The sequence below is a fragment of the Argiope bruennichi genome, chromosome 8 (assembly GCF_947563725.1).
Source record: "Argiope bruennichi chromosome 8, qqArgBrue1.1, whole genome shotgun sequence".
Lineage (NCBI taxonomy): Eukaryota > Metazoa > Arthropoda > Arachnida > Araneae > Araneidae > Argiope > Argiope bruennichi.
The window spans coordinates 94,875,099-94,894,660 of NC_079158.1; positions in this window are offsets into that span (position 1 = coordinate 94,875,099).

Below are 19,562 nucleotides of genomic sequence, written 5' to 3' on the forward strand. Positions count from 1 at the left end.
TTCAATAACTATAAAACTAAAAAGCTAGATAGATAAAGTTTAATCCACAGGTTTGGTACCTAAAATATAAATACTTCAAAAATGTTGAACTAAATTTATCAAAGAATTGACGTCTGTATACTTTTGCATGCATATAAACACAATGATTTAAATCAATGAAAGTTGATATGGGATCGTATCACTGCAAATGTAATTCGTGAAAAATTCTGGTAGCAGTCAGTCTGAAAAAAGGCATTCAAAACTAATTCGTATGATAAATTCAGTAATAGTGTTAAATTCACGTATTAATATGGTACTATATTTCGTAACTGTTGCATGCCAATGCCATACAAAGCTTTCGCGGCCTTATTCAAGGCCTACAATTTTATGCGGGAAGAATGGCAATAGGAACTTTATCAATTATCTCTGAATTGATCTACTTTTATCAATTATCTCTGAATTGATCGACTTTTATCAATTATCTCTGAATGAATATTATTGAAATAGTAAAATACCTAGAAATCCACTATTTACTATTCCAGAATTCATACTATTCATATCTCTCTCATTAGGACTGCAGCACTATTTTTCAGAGCCCTGGTGACTTGGTGGCAAAGTCTCGGCTTCGGAACCAGAGTGTTTAGGGCTCGAAACACGATTCCACAGAAGAAGCGTCGTGTAAGTGGGTATGATACACGTTAAATAAATCGGGGTCAAACGTCCTCTCACTGATGTGGTGTGGAATCTTGGAGAGGGGGTGCCTGCTCAAGTGTCGTTCTCGTTGTCTGACAATGGTTCAAAATCACGAGGTCACCCTTGAAATAGTTCTCGTGTTGCTTTAAAACGGGACGTTAATATAACTGAATACCAAAGCATTATTATTTTTATTATTTCAAAACTTAATTTGTTAGCTTATTGTGCTACAAGTATCAACTTTTCATTTCTGATAATTCATGACTTTGAACGAATGTTCGTTAGATCATTCTGGGAAAAGGAAACATATTAATTATTCCAAACAAATACTTGAAATATGTTAATATAAAATGAACTGTTTTGGATCAAAAATTTCCTGGAAATGAAAGAATTAGCAACCTAGCAACAACTGCAAAAAAAAAAATGATTTGGGCATTAATTTCAATGAATCGTGCGCTCAAATTAAAACTGAAGGCAAGATGGAAGTAATGAATTTATATGTGACAAGAATTCACTAAAGGAGATGGATGAACCATTTCTTTGAAAATGTCAATACTAGACAAGAATACAATTTTACTTTACCAAATTCCCACTGGTCAGAGGGCTTTTAAGTTTCATTCAGATAAGATTTTTTTGGTAAAGATGACAAGTATTCTTGTGAAAAAGCAATGGGTACGTTTCCGCGCATTACCAAAGAGTGTGTGAGCTTTGGAATAATCAACGTCAACAGTTGTCTTGTTGTTGTGTACAGCCGACCACACCGTCACCACTAAACGAGGTGGTATCGACAGGATTGTGAATTGTGACCTATTGACTAAAAACCTCTTTGAAGCCTGATTTTTCAGGAATTCTGGAAAATCAGAATTTTAATAAGGTTTTATATATATACATATATATATATAAATATATTTTTGAATAACTGCGTGGTCAAATAAAAGAAGGTTTTGAAAATTTGAAAATTTTGCTTTATGCCATCCCGGGTGGCATAATTTATGTACAAGAATAAGTGGCAAGAAATACGTCAGTCTACATCGCGATACAAGAGTAAAAGAGACCGAAATTTTCGGTGGTTTTTGTAATGAGATTTGTATAGGGATTTCTTTGACACGTGTCGATTTAGGATAGGGAAATTTATATATCTTTAAAAGAATGATGAAAGCATTAAGAATATTTATCCCTTCACTCGGAGCGTGAGAATCTGTTGAATTTACAGTTTTCTAGAGCGCTTGTTAAAAGTAATTAAATAAAAAGTGGATTTGGATCAGTAAATAAGAGAACATTTGGAATGGAAATATGGGTTAAATTAAGATAAAAATTAGGAAATTAATTAATTCTTAAATTATATTAAGAGATATTGTTACACGCACACACACATATATTACGGTTTGTATTTTTTCCCCCTTTCAAATGCCGTTAGTTTCAAATTTGATTCCGGACTTTTAAATCAAATTGTACACTTGCAATTGGGTTTTTTTTTTTTTTAATATTTAGTTGTATATACGTTATCACTGTATAATGTTCTTTTGAACAAAATTAAAAAAAATAAATGTCAGCTGCCAAAATCATTAATATGACATTTTTTTCCCACCTTACTGAATGAGGGGCATATTTTTAGATAAAGTTTAGCAGAATAAATCTTCGACACTTTTCTTTTTTCTAGAAAATAAAAATACTTTTGAGGTAAGTGAATATCTTATTTTTACTATAACATAATTATGTTCATTAGCTCTGATTATCAGTGGTATTTTGTCCTTGAATATTATCATCTCCTCAGTACCTTCAAGTTGTTCTTTCATCGATTTATTGGCAAAAGTCTAAGTATGAACACGTGCGTATAACCGAGTTATTCTTTTTCAAAGTTTTTGTTGTTATTTATGGAGTCATTGAGTCCATGTCTTTGAAACTGCTTTTAATTTGAAGAATGCAAGAAGAATAAAGAAATATTCTTAAAATAATATTTGAAAATATCGTATTCTTCATTTTTGTTTGTTAAATTCTAACAGTTATTAAAATTAATGTAATTCCATAATATCTAAGCAAAGTAAATACTCATCAAAAGATTGTTTAGGTTTTACGTATAACATCTTTCCAACATTTAATATTTTAACATTTAACACTTTTTATATTAATATTTTCGGCAACTACTTCATTTCCAGAATGTATAGTGTTTACAAAAGACGAAAAATAAAAATAAAAATAGAGTCATTTTGACTCCATGTCTCTGCCACTTCTTTCTCGAATCGCAGAACGCCATATTGTGATGCAAAGAAGTCTGTTGTTTATCGAGTATTTTCTCTCTGGCAAGAAACATGGGATTTACGCACCAACAATAAATTACATTCCGTTAAACCTTTTATAAGCTTGTGGCCAATTTTCCTTGTGCGTAGGAATGGCTTTATATTAACTCGCCTTCGTATAGGACATACTTTGTTCGGTGACAGTGAACTTCCTTTCGGTGACAGAGCGCGTATGTGCCCTGCATGTCGCACAGATTTTACAGTTCATCACATTTTAATCGAATGCCCTACTTTTAATGTTTATCGTAACCAGTTTTTTCACTCATCACCCTTAACTCTCATTGATTTATTGGGAGAATATTACATAATTTTTTATAAATTATTAAACAATTTAGAACTTTTTAAATTTTTATACGTTATTAAATTTTTACCATGCATTTAAATTCTTCAAGTGTTTAAACCTTTTAATTTTTTTTAATTTTAAATACTTAATCATTTGCTACTATTTCCACCGTAATTTAACTGTTTTATTTTGTTTTCATGCAATCATTCATATTCTCAATTTTTAAAGAAAATTTAACCTCTGCTTTACCACATGGATGGCCCAGTTTGACCAAAGATGGCTCTTGTGCCAAAAAAATATAAATCAGCCAACCAACCAACCGTCCACGTGAGGTAATTCGTGTCTCCAGTTAAGGATTAATTTGGAAAATCAGGATTCTAAGGGTTAAATTAGTTCCTTTGTATTTCACCAAGGCTTGCATTTTGTTTAAATTAGTTCCTTTCCTAAATTTATTAGCATTTAATAAAAAATTGCCGGTGAAATAATGTCCCTTTGATAGTTGGGTGGATTTAAGAAGATCCTTCTGTTGTTTGTGTTTCTACTGCTTGCAGCCACAGTTCTGCCGGGCTTGCAGAGCATGCATATACGAAGGCGGCGGCTTCCGCCCTCAACAATTTTTCTCCCCTTCCGCCCTGCGCGGGACTCGTCTTTTCCTGTTGAATGTCGATGACGTGCTTCAAAAAATTAGACCTTAACAACTTGTGAAATATAGCAGCTCAAGCTCGCAGTACATGAATCAGAAGTTTTTGCAATCTCAAATGTTTGTTATTGCAATATTATCATTAAGAGCGCTTAAACGGAATGTGTGTTTTAATCTGCGAAAAATCTAAATATTGTTCGGAAAATTATGATAAATCTTTATTTTTCTCGCAGATTCATATTTGTGATCAAATGGTTTCAAGCTCTGAATTTCTCTATTTTTGTAATTTGATCATCATTTGGAAGCAATTGCCTTGTTGCTCTAAACACTGACTATTTGGTAAGTCTATTCTTTTACTAATATGTTCCATTTTTAATCATGCACTGATTAAGTAATGATAGTTTCACTCTGAAGAATTGAGAAAAAAGTAATGAATTAAAATATACCCATTAGAAATATTTCGTTACTTTTATATTAACCGCATGCCAGCAATTAATCGGCAACGATATCAAATGGTATATTGACTAAGATCGCCATTGGCATACTGTTAAACCTAAAGTTCGGCAGTGGCATGCAATTATTGCACAAGCATAATTTCTGTTTGTATCTTAATTTTCTATTCCTCTAGATTTTGAAATGCTAAAAATATTCTTATTCCAAAACTTATGAAACCGGGTTTTGTGTGTGTGTTTGTGTGTGTCAACATATAGTGGGTTTCATATTTTTTCAATCCCCCGACCTCGGGAAAGTAATTTTGAAATTGAATGAATTCATTTTCGAATTAAATGATTTATTAAAAACAACAACTCATTTTTTTTCGAGCAGTACAAAATAAGAATTTTTATTTTGAAATAGTACTTTCATCTCATGACGACTTCAATGGAATTTTTTTTAACCCTTTGCACGCGGATGGTGCTTCTCACTCACCATTCAAAAAGGTGCACCATTTTCACGTTTTATTTATTTATTTTTCAATTTTGATTGTTTAAAACGCCTACAGAATGGTAAAAAGATGTAGATTAATTTTTCAAAGGAATTAGGCTTAAAACAATTCTGTATATTTATTTTTCAGAGCAATAAACAAATCTTTGTATTAGGTGAATAATTATACAAAGGATTAGTTGGCGGAATGAAGAAACCTCAAAATAATGCGCGTTATCAATATAAGTTGAAATGTAATTATTTTCTTTACTACAGTGGGATACCTCTGAAAGGGGAATGACACATTAACGCTTTTTGTAGGAAATGCATGATGAAAAAAAAAGAGTATTTAAAAAGAGTATTTCAAAAGAGTATTTCAAAATTCTATGTTGAAATGTTTTAAAAACTGATTCAAGATAATCTTCAAAACTACTTGCTCTTTCTGAAAGATGGTTTCAACTTCCCCTGAAGCGCAATCCTATATAATTGGTTCTTTTAAAAATTCGTCAGCAGTGAAAGTTTTGGATCGGACAGGTCTTTTGAATTTGAACAAAACATAGAAAGGAAAAAAAAATTGAAAGAACATGTCAGTAAATGATGACGTAAGAGCGGTCCTTTTATTTGGCTAGAGAAAATTAACAATCGCTTATTGGAAATCCTTGTCAAAAAAAAAAAAAATTATTTGTATCAAGGACCATGGATCTACAAAATATTTTTTAATGTTTTCAACTTCTCAGTTTGAAATTTTGCAGGTTTTAAGAAGAATATCATAAAATATAGAATGTAAAATTTCAATGCAATATGTTTATTTATTTCTGCATTATAGGTATAAATTGTATAAAAATTAATAATTTAAATGTTCGATATGTTTTAAAATAACTCGAAAGCATTCTAATTTTGTATTAGTTACTCTAACCATTTTTTAAAATTGATATTAAATTTTGTATTTAAGAAGGAAACTTCGAAATATAATAATATATATAAATATAAATATAATATATATAAATTTGTAAACATATAATAAATTTTTTCCAATTTTTGATATGAAAAGAAATATATGCATCTTAAAATCTAAATAGCTTATATATGTATTCAGAAATCTCTTTTCCGTGATTTTTTATATAATTATACAACATTTCAAGAAGTTTAAAAAAATTGAAACCCATAAAGTGTTTAGAAGAAATAAGAAAACATTTCAACTGTTCAAATACTTCCATGTTTCTTTGCATGGCTCCTATGTTCCACCAGATGATATTTGAAATTTTCATATATGGACACTCGAGAAATAATTCGATCATTACTTACTTAACTAATTTTGTCGGCTAAAAATCACTCAGGTATGAATCAAAAATATAATTTCAATATTTAAATTGAAATATGTTTTGAAGAATTGCATATCCCCGATCCGACACTTTGTCACACTCTAGATTGTTAGAAATTATAAATAATAAATCATATGATATTAAAATGTTTTGAAAAGCCTATTTTGAAATTGTCTATGCCCTTGTTCTTAAATATTATACCCAGGAAATATTTCACAGAAACGAAAAAGCGTATTTAAAATATTGAATCAAATCGTTACCTTCCTGAAAAGTTATTGGAAATTATAGACTTTGTGAGCAAATATAATTCCTTCACTCCCCCCTCCCCCACTGAAATACGATGTTGATCAGGGAAACTGGAAAACTTTTAAGAGACGTGGGTATAAGGAAAATTATAAGGTAATGCAAATTGCAATGTAAATGTAAAATTCTGATACGTGTTGAAACTATTTAGATTTGAAGGTGTATAGATTTCTTTTCATGTCAAAAAGCGGGGACATTTTATTATATACGTTCATTTTGAACTTCCTTTCTCAATTACAAAATATTAACAACTTTTTTTCTTGACAAAAGCTTATAGAGGAAATTTTTTTAAAGCCTCCTTTGAAATTGTCTACGCTCTTGTTTATAAATATTAAAACCAGGAAATACTTCATAGAGACAAAAACACGTATTTAAAATATTGAAACAAATATTCCCGAGAAATTATTGGAAATTTTAAACTTTGTGAGGAAATATAATTCAATCCCCCCCCCATACTGAAAACACAATGTTGACCAGGGCATTCGGTAAAATTTTTAGTTTAAGAAAGGTTGTAATATAATGAAAATAGTAATGTAAATGCAAAGTAGATTTCTGGATATATACAGAAGCTATTTAGATTTTAAGATGTATAGATTTATTTCCATATCAAAGATTCGGAAATTTTCATTATATGCGTTCATTTTGAAGTTTGCTGCTCAAATACAAAATTTTATCTCAATTTTTTTAAATAAATAGTAGGATTTTTTTCAAAAGCCTGTTTTGAAATTATATACATCCTCGTTGTTAAATTTTAAAACCAGGAAATATTTCATGGAGCTCATAACATATGCTTAAAATATGGAAAAAGAATCATTACCTTCTTGAAACATTACTGCAAATTATAGACAAATACAATTCAGTCCCTCCTCCCATACTTAAAATACGATGTGTGACCAGAGCAACTGGAGAACTTTTAAGAGAACTGAGTGTAAGAAAATTCTAATGACAAGTAAATTAGTCATAAAGAGAAAAATAATCGGAAATTTCATATCATAATTATTTTTAATATTGCAACACCCGAATGATGCTGAACCATTTTTATCTTTTTACAAGAATTTTTGCTTGCTGAAAGTCAGTTAAATGCATAATTTTCTCTGAATGGAAAATCGATCCGTACATTGATATTTTGATCTTTCACCTTCCATGAAATATAATTGTCTTCAAATTGTAATTTTTTTTATTTGTTTAAGAGTCTTTATCAACATATTTGTGCCCAAAGTCTCACATTCCAAAGGTTAACACTGGTCAAAAGTATCGCAAAAAGTTTATGTGAGTTGAGTTGGGAAAGATGGTATTGCCTGCAATTTTAATTTCGAAATATTATTGGGTAAAAAAAGGGTGGGAAAAGAGATAAAATATCACACAAAAAATTAAAAACACATAAAGGTATTTTAATAGCGTTTTCTTAATGGCATCTTAATATTTCTTAACGATATATCATTCTATGTTTTTTATTCATTCTTCGCCAACAAATGATATTTTAATTTTGAAACTTAATTTTGCAATATGATACGAATAATAAAACAATAATTGAAGTTCCATATTTTTTGTAAGATTTAAATAGAAAGTAAGTAAACTGCAGGCTAAATATATACATCTAATTATTATAATTAATCGACAAAATGATGCATAAAAGTTATAAACTGATTAAAAATTAAAATTTGCATTTTAAGTAATTTCATAAATTTTTGGTTACGTTGAAAGGAATATGTGACCGGATATTGTAAATCGATTTTAATGAAAAAAAAATTTTTTTTCCTGTTACAAAGTTGAGTTCTTAATGCCAATAATAAACAGAGGAGAAAAACTTTTAAAATTTTAAAAATTAATGAAAAAAAAAGGTTTATTTTGGCAGTTGTTACATTTTTTAGTCCTAATCGGAAGATTACTATCAATTTTATATATTTTTACATTCTCACATACGAAGCATAGAGAAAGAATTACAAATCGTCAAAAGCTTCGAACTCGAAATTTTGACGAATCTCCACATTTTATATCTCCCTCAGTTCGAAAAATTCATTTTCGGAAAATGTCCGCCTGTCTGTCTGTGACAAAGATAACTCAAAAAACCCTTGAGCTAGACAGACGAAATTTGGTATACAGGTTTAAAACCAAATTTGTAGATTACTATCAAATTTTGACTAAATATCATTCAGAGCCGTCTGTTTGTCTGGCTGTTCAAATATAAGTTAGAAGATAACTAGAAAATGAAGAGAGCTAGATAAATAAAATTCGGTACACAAATTGAATACCTAATTACAGGCGACTACCAAATTTTGTGCCAAATCCAACAAGGAGCTTATATATTTCTGCATTTTCAGAAATATGTAAACACAATGATTCAAATGGATCAAATTTAGTTCAAAGTTTTGGGATTACAAGTGTAGTTTTGCGCCAAATTTTTATTTCAATTGGTTGGGAAGAGCGCTTCTAAAACCCAAATTCTGTTTTCGGATACTTTTAATTGCATTTCAGGGATTAATCGCCAAATAACTCGCCAAGAATGACATAATAAATTCAGTAAAAATACTAAATTCAGAACAATGGTCAATATTTCCTTTATTATTATACTTCAATGCCATGCAAGATGCTCTTCAGGAGAACACTTTTATCAAAGAGTTGGGGGGATTTACAACGAGCGAGGATAGAACCTGGGACCTTGTGGTTCACAGCCCAGTAACATGACCATGATACAATAGCAATTGCTCGGGTAGCGTAGCTGTTAATTGGCTTATAAGCTATTCACTACAGAGTATGCGGGAAAGCTTTGGGAAAACCACTCCCACTGATTTTCTTTTTTATATTTCTCAACAATTTGCAAGTTTTCCGTGGTATAGAGACATGGAAAAAAAATAAAAAAGACACATAAGGATTTTATTTTCGGCCCACACTATTGTGCATCTCATTCATTAAATTTCATGGTCAATGATGCAGCTACGACCACATTCGAAATTATTATACCAAGTGTTATTACTTTTGTGGGAGTACTTTACTATTTTCCAAAAATTGAAATCTTTTTTGCAACTCTTTTTAAGATATCTTGAAAACTAAAGAAAGAAAATAAATTTTACAACTTATTAGCAAACCCAAGTAGAAGTGTACAGTGAAAGGCCTCTAAGCTTGAAATTAAAGGCCATTACAAAATGTTTAAACATACTAATAAAAAATTATTCCAGTGATATAAAAGGTTGCGGCAATTTTTTTACTTGGCAACATATCCGCTTTTACATTTATTTGTTAAATTTGTTATTGTTATGAATTTTTAATACTGCTTTTCCAGCAACATTAGTATCAGCGTTAAAAAAGAGTGATTTACAGATATTCTAAATGGGTTCCTGGTCTACGACTTTCGATCTTGAGAACAATTTAGCAATAAAAATGAAGAATGAATTCTGAAAAATGTATGGCGATATTAGTAGCCGAGATCCAGAGTTCCTTCACCAAAATTCCATAAATTGCTGGAAGGCTATAAAATGCCTTATAGGAGGTCAATTGTCTCTCAAATTTTTAGCGTTGTGAGTGGATGCACAGAGCGCTATTGTGCTATAGATATTATTTAATCAAGGATTTATTGTGCGGTTATTGCTGATTTCTGTTCAGGTTTCAGCTGTGTTTGCTATATGTGCTTCCTGTTTTGTCTGAGAATAAAACGTCTCTTGCATCTCACACACATATATGTTGGATTCCCGTAACAATATGGAATGATATCCTTCTCAAATTTTAAGGTCTTGTGCTGAAAGCTTATAAGCCAGTTAACAGCCGATCAATTGCTTTTGTATCGTGGTCATGTTACTGGGCTGCAAACACAAGGTCCCAGGTTCTATCATCGCTCCTACCAATTCGCCACATTGGTGACCCGGACGTGATCAAATAAAATGCTATAATTCGCAATCTAATCTTGATGTTAACATAGAATATGATTTTAAAGAACACAGTAAGAAGGTTCTTCTTTTTTATTAGGAATGCGCTGGTGAGCAGACCCAAGATTTTAAATTATTATTTAAAGTTTACTTAACAGTTATAAATGTTGAATTACTTCTGAGAAACGTTTAATCTCTTAAACGAAAACAATACATTATTTAAATTTCTCACTAAATTAATATATACATCCAAAAGTGATTTTTAAAAATATTTTTTCGATTTGGATATTTTCTTACAAGCTTCTAATGTCCATTTAATTTTTGATGGTGATGATTTTCATAATGAATTAAAGATATACAAAACCATTAACAATGATACTATTAATCTTTAAATACTTTAAAATTTATTAAAGCGAATAATTTAATTTCACTTTTTCCCAACTTTAAGTCATTTTAAGAATATATTTAATCTTGCAGGTGTAGCTGGCGAAAGAAATTTATCTTATATAAAAATAATTAAGTACTACTTAAAAAATTTCAAGACTTTAAAAATAAGATTGAATTATTTAGGTTTAATTTCAATAGAGAAAAATTTATCTCTAGAAATTAACTTAAATAGCATTATTGATGAACTTGCAAATCAGAAAGCATGGATAACTCAATTTTAGTTTAACATTTCATTTAGTGGATTAATGCCATCACAGATAATTTAATAACAAACACTTATTTCTCAAAATGCACCAATTTATATCTCAGTTTCCTATAAATATCTTTCACAGTCGGGATACTTAAAAATTGAACTATGCTAAATATTGTATTCAAGAAAATATGAAGTGAATTCTTTTTTAAGAAAATTATCTAGAATGTATATTTATTTATAATGTCTATTCTAAATTATCCAGAATGTCTAGAATTTATGTTTGTAATCTAATTTATCAATTAAAGCACTCACTAACGCATGAAATCCCGCATATAAATTTTCTTTTACCAAGGAAGAAATTTTAATTTTTTTCAACTTTAAGGAATAGCAAAAAATTGTTTCTTAAAAGCCCTAATTTAGAAACGAATGAAGATAATAGCTTCGGGGAAAGGGGGTTAAAATGGATGGCACTCTGAAACCAAGTCTTAGTCTGAAACCGAGCTTGAAATCTCGGCCAGTCTAAGTATAAATGAGCTAACTATCGGTTCTGGGCTCCTTGGTGATCTGTGGTTTTCTCGGTATTTTTTAACTGGATGGGATGTTTTTTTCCCGCAGCAACTCTTCTATTTTCCATTGGGATTTGGCAGAATCTGAATATTTAAACACTAATTATTTAATTCTGCTAAAATATTAATAAAACGTAACCTCTTTCACTGAATTAAAAAAAAAATTAGTTTAATAAAAGTAATGTGTTTTTTTTCCTTTGTCTTAAGTTAATAAGAAGTATAGTAACTGTCCAAAGATTCAATTTCTAGATTTTAATAAACCTAAATTATCGATTTTCTGTTAATGGCTTTAAAAACCATTTTTAGAATTATAATATGCCAACCCGAAATCATGATAACACAAAAATGTTACTCATTGTATTGGGGAAAGATGAAATGTAGTACTATAGGTGGCAGAAGAAATTTTTCCATGAGTGACAAACAAAATTTCTCTAATTTAGCTTCGAAATGATATAGAAGTATTAATTTATATTTAACTATCCGTCTTTGGCAACCAGTTGACTCGCCGGGATAAATCCCCTTCTTTTTTTTAAAAGAAAAATTTATTTTACTCTCATGATATATGTTCGTCTTGTCTACATGATATGCTTAATTTGTCTAGTCTGTGATGTAGACGAGATATTTCTTTGTACTTTTTTTATATAAAGTTATTAATTGCATTGATATTTTGAATTTTATAAACTTCGCTGTGCCTGTAAGATATTTTAGGAATCAGAGTACTTTTTCAAATGCTTATACTAAATTTAACTATATTAAAAGTATATTATAACTATATTATTGCATAAGTTTTATGACTTTTAATACTAAGATTCTGGAAACTTGACATTCATCAAAGGATTCCAGGTGTTTTTAAGGCGATTTTTTCTCAACTTTTTTTATATTTTATATATTCGTGCTTCTGTGTTGGTATTGTGCTTTTGTGTGTTTACTTTCTGACCCTTGCTGCTGTTTGGATTTTTATTTATGTATGGTTTATAACTTAGTTATTTTTAATTTTTTTGCTGTTCCTTTTTTATATGTGTTTTAATTTTTTTTGTTCCTTGTATGTTTTTGATTAATGCACTCTATAAATGGAATCAATATCTGTAGTGTACTTATTTCAAATAAATAATCTTAACTGTTACCGGCTACTCTGGCCCTCCAGAACGGACATGGAAATATATGAATGACCGGACCGCCACGAGAGCAACACTAGAGGGAATCTTAAGGGCCATCACCGGCCACGGTACAAACCCTCCCGTGGGAAGTAGTCCCGTCATCTATTGGAGGTAGCCGACCCTCACCCGAGTGGTGAAAATCAACCACCATACCGGAAGCTTTTCATTCTCATCTGTGAGGTGCCCCCAAGTGGGAGCAAATAAATTAATAAATAGTTATTCAAAATTAAATATTTTTAACAACTGGATGCATTAAAATATTTTTTTTTAAATTGCAGCTTAAAAATTTCCTTGAATTTAAAATTTTGAAATACATATAATTAGCTTATAATATATTTCGAAGCAGTAACATTTACATTGAAAAAATACACTCTAAGATACATTGTTTTAATTTAATTGGGTTCTTATAAGCATAATACTAACCAAAATGCTGCATTAAAACTAGCTTACTAAATTTCCATGTTGAATGGAGTTATTTTTGTTTTAATAAGAAATTTAAATCCCTATTGACTAAATTATTGAGCTAATATTACATAACAGATATTATAATATTGCTTCATAAATTTTATATTTCTCTGTTCATTCCCAAACTTTCTGTCTATATCTTAATACATCCAATCGTATCGAAGGATGTAAACTGGATGTTTACTTTAAAAATTTCTCGCCATTTCTTCATTGTAAAATTAAACTTGAATACTAAGTATGTTTTAATGAATGCATGCATTATAACAAAATTTATTCAAATGAAAAAAATAACCCAAGTATTCCCATTTTGATCTTCAACAATGGAAAATGCCAGAATGAAATATTGTAGCAAAAATGAAAACGATTTGAGATTCACTTCAGTAATAAAACATAATGCTATATAATCATCTTCAAATATTTTTTAATTAATTAGAAAAAAATGTAAGGCAAAAAAAAATTGATGCTATCTGAAAAGTGGTATTATATCCGGTGATTATCTATCTTTTTGAAATATTAGATGATATAAAAATAATTTTGAAGTTCTAATATTGCTGAAGTAATAGCAGCATAACATCAAAATTTCGCTTACTTTTGAATAATTTAAATTCTCACTAATTTTTTTTTTTTAAATCTCTCCTAATTGCGCACTTTACTCTCTACATATATATATATATATATATATATATATATATATATATATATATATATATATATATATATATATATAGAGAGAGAGAGAGAGAGAGAGAGAGAGAGAGAGAGAGAGAGGGTGAAGGTAAACGAATAACGAAGGGTGAAGGTAAAGAGATGTGATGTCCCTAGCTCCAGACTTTTCAGAAGTCTGCATTTCACAAATATCAGTCGACTCATTTTGAAAAAATAATCGAACCTACTGCAATGACACTTTAAGAAATATATTCTTTTTTTTTTATTTGTTTTTAAATAAGCTTGAAAACTAATTTTTTTCCTCACTGTCTCAGTATTTAGCAATAGGGGAACCTTTTTCTATTGTCATAAAATAAAGTTAAAACTGCAATAGCAGGATAAGATGTGTTACATTATTAACCGTTTAACTGTTTGCCCGAGTGCCATATGTGCATCGATTTATCGAATTTTGATAGTTGTAAGCAAAAAATAAACCATTCATAACGACTATAATTCAATATTAAAATTACTTTGAATGCATAGATAAGTCAAGTATTCAATGGATTTCCATTTGAATCAAAATAAGAAAATATTCTCAAAATAGATGTCATTCTATTAGATAGTAAAGAAAATAAAACAGTTAAAGTGTTAAGGTTTGTTGCTGTTACAAGTGATAGAAAAAAATGGCATGGTATTGATAGTCATTCGCTGTACCTAACCAAAGAGATGACCCTGTTTTCCAGAAGAGGGTGGTTATTCCCATTTCTTGTCTACCCATGAGGAGGGGTTATACTTTCTAATAAAAATATTATTCGCCCTCCTCGCATTAAAATGAGCGAAGTTTGATCAAGGCCATGAGTATTGTTTCGATTCCTTAAGACTTTCAAAATATGAAAATGGACCAAGGCGGAAGGTTGATTACGTAAGCGAGTCACCCAACGCATCCCTCCTGATCCTCACAAACAATGACTAAGTCCTATTTATAAGGCATTTCGTGTTTTGTAATGAAATTAAGAAAATATATAATATGCGTTTTTTGGTATCTTTGATTGAAATCAAGGAGAATTCCCTGATAAAAATCAAAATTTGATACAAATCTGTTATTTTAAGGACAAAATTATATACCAAATTTCATATATTTAAGTCGTTGCATTTTTGAGTTTTCGTGTCAACGTGTTTGTAGTAGTGCAGACCGATAGACGGCACATTCTGTGACAGATATGATTAAACAAAATTGATAAATATCCACATCTATGAAATCCTTTAAGCAAAAATGTATTCATCTCGATTATAACAATACAGAAGAAAGGTAATTTATTCATATTTCGCACCTATATCTGTCTTCAGATTTAATGATTAATGGTGAAATAAATTTCTTACTTCACCCCCCCCCTCTCTCATACACACATAATATATATATATATATATATATATATATATATATATATATATATATATATATATATATATATATATATATATATATATATATATATATATATATATATATATATATATATATATATATATATATATATATATATATATATATATATATATATATATATATATATATATATATATATATGTGTGTGTGTGTGTGTGTGTGTGTGTGTAATATTATTTGTGGTAAAGCAGGATGCAGTTTGAAGACAGTGAAGAGATTTTTTACATTTTTAAATTCTTTTTAATCCATCCGGAAAGCATAATTATTTACAAGCAGAAACGCGGACAAGACGTCCGCCACAGCGCAGACAAAAGCCAGAGTGGGGAAAAAAGGGCGAAATAAATTATCCCTCGCCTTATATAACCTTAGATTTTGATAGGGAAAATATTTCTTCACAGTGCTAATATATTATTAAGAGTCTAATAGGGATTTCTGATACATGTCAATCACATGTAAGGGAAACACAGGGATCTTTTAAGAAAGAATGTGCTTACTGGACATTTTTACCCCTTCACGCCGAGCGTGTGAAAGTATCGGCGTTTAGCTGACTAAGCAATTTTATAAAGCTTATCTTGAATTAATTAAGTAGAGAAAGTGGAATTGGATCACGAAATAAGAGAATATTTTTAGAATGAACTTACTATGAGCTAAATTAAGATAAAATCTTGGAAATTAATTAAATTGAAGTCAAGAGTTTAAAATATCATTACATATATATATATATATATATATGTGTGTGTGTGTGTGTGTGTGTGTGTGTGTGTGTGTGTGTGTGTGTGTGTGTGTGTGTGTGTGTGTAAAGATAAAAAGGTAAAATATTAAGAAAGGTTCAAAAAAGGTAACCAAGCCGGAATGCTATACATTAGTGTGTTGCCACAGTGTATCTAAAAATAGAATTAACACATAATATTCTTTTAAACTGATTTGCTGTTCTTTTAATGTCAATTAAAGGCTTATTCTTCCTTTTTTTGTCACCATTTCATCGTCAAGTGTAATATAAGTATTTACTACGACATAATAATAATTTTCATTAAATATTTCGAATAATTATGGCGAAAGAAACGTCAGGGGTCAAGTGATTCGCTATCCACTAATAAAAAAGTGAATAAAACTGAATGTTTACGGAACTTTTTTATGTAACTCACACACACACACACACACACACACACACACATATATATATATATATATATATATATATATATATATATATATATATATATATATATATATATATATATACAGTACACTCCCGATTATCCGCGGAATTGGGTGGCGCGGTCGCCGCGGATAACAAAAATCGCGGATAATCCGAAAAAAGCTAAAAACGGGTATAGCAAAGAGAAAACAGTCCTTCCAACTTTGAAAAATCGTTTTATGTATAATAAAACGTAAAATAAAGAGCAGGAAATGTTTAACTAACGCTTAATATTTTAGTATATCACTCAAAACTAACCTAAAATGCATTTTGTTAATGAAAACAGAAAAGTGCTTTGTACTTACGAGAGGCGTCAAGGATAAACAAAAAAATTAATACATATGTACTGTTTTAATACTGTAATATATTATGTAATTACAAAAGCATAACTGTAAAACTACACCTTTTTGAAGAAATCAGTCATTTGTGTTTGCTTCTTGCTTTAGAAGCATTTTCTCTTTGCTTGGAAGCAAAAAAAAAAAAAAAAAACTTTGTGCGGCAGGCTATGATAACCCTCCCGCTGATAATCGGGAGTCTACTGTATATATGTATATATATATACAGTAGACTCCCGATTATCCCATATATATATATATATATATAATATTAGCCACTGTGATGGAGAAACGTTTGTGGTTAAAAGATGGGGGAGGGTAGTGCTTTATAGATGCTGTCTTGAACGCCAATCTCAGAGACTCCATAAGGTTCCATAGAGACATGAGTACATTTATGCCATTAATTAAAGACAAAACTGATACAGGAGTAATAAAAATGGCACCAGCTTTCAGCACCATTTACATTTACTAAGCATTGATGACCACTGGAGGGCAAAAAATAAATTTTTGTCCCAAAAATAAATCATGCTTTCTATAGCTAGAGAGAACTAAATTAAATTTGAAAGAACTTTTTTGTATGACAATCCATAGTCCTTCTTTTTTCGAATTTAATAGCCAAAATTTGAAAACTAGAGAGTATATAAGCACAGCACAGTGACGTATAAGATATTAGATGGCAGTAGCTTACCCAGTATGCTGTGCTTGCCCCAGTGACATGGTAAATTAATACATGCATTTACTTTTGCTACTTGGTTTTTGAGTTACGTGTAGGGATTGCAATACCGGGATACCGAATACCGGTATTTCGAGCCATTTGTACAATTTTACCAATACCGGTATTCACAAGTTTAAATACCGGTTTTTCGGTATTTACTAGAAATTTTTAAAATTGTCTCCTCTATATGTTCAGGTATCGCGAAACATAGCAAAATAGTATATGTTTTTGTTTTTATGTCTCCCTAATGGGCGAAATTAATTAGCTAATTAATGGCTTAATTAATTGCTTAAATCTAAATTAGCGAAACATGGATTATCCCTGAAAGAAAATATTGTAAAGGAATTGTCTCTTGAACAAAAATTAGAATTAGCGATAAGTAAAAAAAATTTTAACGAACCAAAATACAATACAGAAATCAGCTATATCCAAAATCATCCGACGAGAAATCGATTTATTTTATTTGAAGATAAGGTATTTAAAGATAAATACTTGGAAAAGGTATATCGCGCATTGCTAACAGTACCACCAACTAGCGTAGATGCCGAAAGAGCGGTTTCGACAGCTGGTAATTTTTACATAAAATTACTTTTCAGGCTTAATGACAGTACAATTGATGCATTATGTTTTTTAAGATCACATTTCAAAACTTTGTAATAGTACCACAGACTGAATAGTGATATTTACACTTTTTTTGTGATTTAAATAAATAAGATGTTTCTTTACTTTTTTGTGATTATATACTGTTATAATTTATAAGTTACAAATTATTTTTTGGGACATTTACACTCTATAACAAAACTGGCAAATAAAACAAAGAATCACCTGTTTTTTTTTTTCTTTTTCTAAAATTTCTAATACCGGTATTAAAACCGGTATCCCGGTATTAAGATTTAAAAAATACCGAATACCGGTATTGATATTTTGGTCCGGTATTGCAATCCCTAGTTACGTGGACTGACGTGGATAATTTAGAATTCTCAAACGATATATTCTCAACTGAATTTTACCTAATTAATTATTAGAGTGCATTTAAAATATGTGACTACGTTGAAAAACCGATTTTTTGAGAAAAAACATCGAATATTTTCTTATTCATTATTCTTAATTTCTGATCGCTTCTTTTAAGTATTAAAACTCTTTGAAATTGTTACTAAGTTTATTCTTTGGGAAATTATATTCAATTTTATATTTGTATAATGCCTCTTTAATCGCTATTCTTTCAAATTTTAAATGTCGGTAAAGTCTCCTTACGAAAAAAAACTGACGCATGTTTTTTGTTCAAATTTGGTATAATAATTTCTCGATATCTGAATCGATATTTGCAATATCTAATATAAAAATGCAATCTGTTCATTAAAAAGTCCTTTAGTGCTCTTAATGCTACATAATGTGAAGAATGTGTATTAATGCTTCATAAAGTGCAGCTTTTTTGGCTCTGAAATTATGTAGTACATTTCTTAGTTATCCGCAAGATTTTCATTAAATTATTTAATAAACATTAAAACTAAAAGAATTTTGATTCATTTCTCTTTTTAGATTTAAAAAAAAAAAAAAAAAAAAAAAAAAAACTCCGCATATCTCAAAATTTGTAAGATACTTTTGGCTTTTAACTGATACATTTTTATTTTATTGGAACTTGATTTTCCAATACATTTTATGAAAACATTCAGAAAAATAAGTATTTTATAACAGTTTTGAAAAATGTTCATCTCTTACTTTGAGTGAGCGCAAAAAGATCTGTAGTTTTATCAACAACTCTAATTCAACATACAACCAAATGTGTATATATTTCTGCAAGTAAATATGAAAGCAAAACATTTGATTAAATTTAGAAGTTTTCAATTAAAAAAATCCAAACAATTTTAGAAGCTATACATTTTTAGAACTGAATTACTTCCATAATTAGGATGGTGAGATTATTTCCAGATTTCCTGTAACCTCTTCTTCCATAGTATGATAAAAGTTTAAATAAACGAAAATGCAACAAGATGAGGAACTCATTTAAGTTCATCCAATAAATAGAAACTCATTAATGGTAGGAAAATTTAGCATTACTAAAAAAACAATCTTAAATTGAGTGTTTAATGAAGCAG